Raw genomic sequence first — 5,850 nt, forward strand, 5'->3', positions numbered from 1 at the left:
GTTTGAGGACAGTAAATCTATAGATCTACAATACTGTATAATATATCATAATACAATATGTGTGAATAATATTATTTTTTCTTCCATTCTTAAATTATTTTTTGTTTATTTGACGTGCTTCTATGATTCGTATTACCACCACATTATTATAATTTACAAATAGTGTTTTTTGTAGTTTGTGAAATAGGAAAAAGTATATAGGTTTACAAATATCTTCTAAGTTTATCTCTCTCTAAGAATTTGGTTTAAAGTAATATTAGAGAATAATTTTTTTAGTCTTAGTTATTTTTTTAACATTATTTTATTTATTTTAAATTTTAAATGAAAATTTTTTTTATAAATTTTAAATTATAAATTTTAAATCTTCTAAAAGAAATACAATTTTTAAAATTAAAAAAATAATTAATATTAACTAACATGAGCATTTTTTGTATAAGAAAAAAATTTTTCATTTAATAATTATGGAATAAGCGGCCAAATTTTTCTTTGAAATAAGGAAGGATCTATTAAGTAGTCCGTGTGAATAGTATAAAAAATTAATACCATATCAAAAAAAAAATAATAATAAAAATAAAAAATTGATAAGATGAAAAAGTTATTAATTTAATATCTTATAAGGTGTTTGAAAAATCTTTGGGAATCGAATTTAATTTCGGTGTTTGAAACAAAATTAACTAAATTAACTTAGATGAATTCTACTCAATTTTATTGTTTTTTTCAAAATCAATTTCAACCTAAATAAATCTGATTTAGAATTTCATTTTATTGAAATTTTAATTAAAATTTAAAATATTTTTATAAATTAATTAATTCTTCTTAATTTTTGTCACTCATTTTTTTTAACACTCACTACAACATTTTAGGTCTATGACCACAGTTTTTTAATTTTGGCCACGGTAAAAAATTGTGACCGTAGACCGTCTATAGTCACGATTTTTTAGGATGACAAAAAAAAAGCTATGGTCACGGTTTTTTTGGAAAGGGTGACCATAGAGTACCTATGGTCACGGTTTTTAAAAAAGAGTGGTCTCAAAGGGTCTATGATCACGGTTTTGAACAGTGAAAGGGGTCTATGGTCACAGTTTTTTACATTGACCAAAAAGGGTCTATGGTCACAGTTTTTTAAAAAAGGGTGACCTTAAAGGGTCTATGATCACGGTTTTGAAGGGTGGCCTAAAGGAGTCTATGGTCACAGTTTTGGGGGGTAGCCTAAAAGGGTCTATGGTCACGGTTTTTCACAGTGACCTAAAAGGGGCTATGGTCACGGTTTTTCAAAAAAGGGTGACCTAAAAGGGTCTATGGTCACGGTTTTAGGGGGTAACCTAAAGGTGGTCTATGGTCACGGTTTTGGGGGATGGCCTAAAGGGGGCTATGGTCGCGGTTTTTTACAGTGACCAAAAAGGGTCTATGGTAATGGTTTTTCGAAAAGGTGACCTAAGAGAGTCTATGGTCACGGTTTTGGAGGGTGACCTAAAGGGGTCTATGGTCACGATTTTGAGGGGTGGCCTAAAGGAGTCTGTGGTCACAATTTTAGGGAGTGACCTAAAGGGGTTGATGAGCGGATAATTTATACGCTTTTTGGCATTGTTTTTAGGTAATTTTTAGTAGGATCTAGCTACTTTTAGGGATGTTTTCATTAGTTTTTATGCTAAATTCACATTTCTGGACTTTACTATGAGTTTGTGTATTTTTCTGTAATTTCAGGTATTTTCTGACTGGAATTGAGGGACCTGAGCAAAACTCTGATAAAAGGCTGACAAAAGACTGCTGATACTGTTGTATTCTGACCTCCCTGGACTCGAAATGGATTTTCTGGAGTTACATAACTTCAAATGGCATGTTCTCAACGGCATTGGAAAGTAGACATCCAGAGCTTTCCAGCAATATATAATAGTCCATACTTTATTCGAGATTAGATGACGCAAACTGGCGCTCAACGCCAGTTCCATGCTGCATTCTGGAGTCAAACGCCAGAAACACGTCACGAACCAGAGTTGAATGCCAAAAACACGTTACAACTTGGCGTTCAACTCCAAAAGAAGCCTCTGCACGTGTAAAGCTCAAGCTCACCCAAGCACATACCAAGTGGGCCTCGGAAGTGGATTTCTGCATCAATTACTTACTTCTGTAAACCCTAGTAGCTAGTCTAGTATAAATAGGACATTTTATTATTGTATTAGTCGTCTTTACCATTCGATCTTTGACCACATCTTTGGTCTCAGTTTTAATCTATTATTCATTTTAGGAGACTATCGATCACGTTCATGGGGGCTGGCCATTCGGCCATGCCTGGACCATCACTTATGTATTTTCAACGGTGGAGTTTCTACACACCATAGATTAAGGGTGTGGAGCTCTACTGTACCTCGAGTTTTAATGCAATTACTACTATTTTCTATTCAATTCAATTTATTCCTGTTCTAAGATATTCGTTACACTTCACCATGATGAATGTGATGATCCGTGACACTCATCATCATTCTCACCTATGAATGCGTGATTGACAACCACTTCCATTCTACCTTAGACCGAGCGCATATCTCTTGGATTCCTTAATCAGAATATTCGTGGTATAAGCTAGAATTGATGGCAGTATCAATGAGAATCCGGAAATTCTAAACCTTGTCTGTAGTATTCTGAGTAGGATTCAGGGATTGAATGACTGTGACGAGCTTCAAACTCGCGATTGTTGGGCGTGATGACAAACGCAAAAGAATCAATGGATTCTATTCCGACATGATCGAGAACCGACAGATGATTAGCCATGCTGTGACAGAGCATTTGGACCATTTTCACTGAGAGGATGGGATGTAGCCATTGACAACAGTGATGCCCTACATACAGCTTGCCAAGGAAAGGAGTAAGAAGGGTTGAATGAAGGCAATAGGAAAGCAGAGATTTAGAAGGAGCACAGCATCTCCATACACTTATCTGAAATTCTCACCAATGATTTACATAAGTATTTCTATCTTTATTTTCTGTTTATTTATTATTATTATTCGAAAACTCCATAACCATTTATTATCCGCCTAACTGAGATTTACAATATGACCATAGCTTGCTTCATACCAACAATCTCCGTGGGATCGACCCTTACTCACGTAAGGTTTATTACTTGGACGACCCAGTGCACTTGCTGGTTAGTTGTGCGAAGTTGTGAAGAAAGTGCTGAGTTATAAATGCGCACACCAAGTTGAGCGCCATTGTTAGAGATCACAATTTCGTGCACCAAGTTTTTGGCGCCGTTGCCGGGGATTGTTCGAGTTTGGACAACTGACGATTTAGCTCGTTGCTCAGATTAGGTAATTTTCTTTTTGTTTTATATTCAAAAAAAAAAAATTTTCAAAAATCTTTCAAAAATTTATCACCTGTTTTCGAAAATTTTCAGAGTTTTTAAGAATGAATTCTAGAGTTTCATGTAACATGTTGAAGCCTGGTTGGCTGTAAAACCATGTTTAATTCCTGGACCGGAGCTTTTGACTAACATTACATGATTCCTGAAATTCTGATTGAGGACTTTGGATTCATTACTTCCTTTTTCAAAAATATGTTTTCGAAAAATTTATTACAAAAATCCAAAAAATTTTTTTTAGTAAAATCATAAAAATAAAAAATATTGTGTTTCTTGCTTGAGTCTTGAGTCAATTTTTAAGTTTGGTGTTAATTGCATGTTTTAAAAAAATTTTTTGCATTTTTCAAAAATTCATGCATGTGTTCTTCAGGATCTTCAAGTTGTTCTTGACAAGTCTTCTTGTTTGATCATTAAAATTTCTTGTTTTGTGTTTTTTGCTGTTTTTCATATGCATTTTTGCATTCATAGTGTCTAGGCATTGAAAATTTCTAATTTGGTGTCTTGCATATTTTCTTTGCATCAAAAATTTTTCAAAAATATGTTCTTGATGTTCATCATGATCCTCAAAGTGTTCTTGGTGTTCATCTTGACATTCATAGTGTTCTTGCATGCATCATAGGTTTTGATCCAAAAATTTTCATGTTTTGGGTCATTTTTATGTTTTTCTCTCTCATCATTAAAAATTCAAAAAAAATATCTTTTTCTTATTTTTCTCAAAATTTCAAAAATTTGAGTTGACTTAGTCAAAATTTTTAAAAACTTAGCTATTTCTTACAAGTCAAGTCAAATTTTCAAATTTAAAAATCTTATCTTTTCAAAATCTTTTTCGAAAATCAAATCTTTTTCATTTTCTAATTAATTTTTGAAAATATTTAAAAATATTTTTTCAAAATCTTTTTCTTATCTTTATCTCAAAATTTCGAAAACTTTACTAACAATTAATGTGATTGATTAAAAAATTTGAAGTTTGTTACTTTCTTGTTAAGAAAGGTTCAATCGTTAAATTCTAGAATCATATCTTTTAGTTTCTTGTTAGTCAAGTAATCAAATTTTAATTTTAAAAATCAATTCTTTTTCAAAATATCTTTTCTATCGTATCATTTTCAAAAATTTGATTTCAAAATATCTTCCAACTTCTTATCTTTTCAAAATTGATTTTCAAATCTTTCTCAACTAACCAATTAACTTTTGTTTATTTTTTATCTTTTTCAAAACCATCTAACTAATTTTAGCTCTCTAATTTTCGAAAATTACCTCTCTTTTTTTCAAAATTCTTTTAATTAATTAATTGTTTTAAATTTTAATTTTAATTTTAATTCTTCCTTTAATTTTCGAAAATCACTAACCCTTTTTTAAAATTAATTTTTGAGTTCTCTCCCTCTCATCTTTTTCTATTTATTTATTTATTTACTAATACTTCTCTTCATCTCAAGAATCTAAACCTATCTTCACCCTTGTGTTTGGATTCTTACCTTTTTCTTCTTCTATTCCTTTCTTCTTCTACTAACATAAAGAAATCTCTCTACTGTGGTAAAGAGGATCCCTATTATTATTTTCTGTTCCCTTCTTTTTTATATGAGCAGGAGCAAGGACAAAAATATTCTTGTTGAAGCAGATCCTGAACCTGAAAGGACTCTGAAGAGGAAACTAAGAGAAGCTAAATTACAACAATCCAGAGACAACCTTACAGAAATTTTCGAAAAGGAAGAGGAGATGGCAGCCGAAAATAATAATGCAAGGAGGATGCTTGGTGACTATACTACACCTACTTCCAAATTTGATGGAAAAAGCATCTTAATCCCTGCCATTGGAGCAAACAATTTTGAGCTAAAACCTCAACTAGTTGCTCTACTGCAATAGAACTGCAAGTTTCATGGACTTCCATCAGAAGATCCCTACCAGTTTTTAACTGAGTTCTTGAAGATCTGTGAGACTGTTAAGACTAATGGAGTAGATACTGAAGTCTACAGGCTCATGCTTTTCCCCTTTGCTGTAAGAGACAGAGCTAGAATATGGTTGGATTCACAACCTAAAGATAGCCTGGACTCTTGGGATAAGCTTGTCGCGGCCTTCTTGGCTAAGTTCTTTCCTCCTCAAAAGCTGAGCAATCTTAGAGTGGATGTTCATACTTTCAAACAAAAAGATGGTGAATCCCTCTATAAAGCTTGGGAAAGATACAAGCAGATGACCAAAAGGTGTCTTTCTGACATGCTTTCAGAGTGGACCATTCTGGATATATTCTATTATGGTCTATCTGAGTTCTCCAAGATGTCATTGGACCATTCTGCAGGTGGATCCATTCACCTAAAGAAAACGCCTGCAAAAGCTCAAGAACTTATTGACATGGTTGCAAATAACCAGTTCATGTACACTTCTGAGAGAAATTCCGTGAATAATGGGATGCCTCAAAAGAAGGGAGTTCTTGAAATTGATGCTCTGAATGCCATATTGGCTCAGAACAAAATGTTGACTCAACAAGTCAACATGATTTCTCAAAG

Source organism: Arachis duranensis, chromosome 3 (genome assembly GCF_000817695.3).
Source record: "Arachis duranensis cultivar V14167 chromosome 3, aradu.V14167.gnm2.J7QH, whole genome shotgun sequence".
NCBI classification, from domain to species: domain Eukaryota; kingdom Viridiplantae; phylum Streptophyta; class Magnoliopsida; order Fabales; family Fabaceae; genus Arachis; species Arachis duranensis.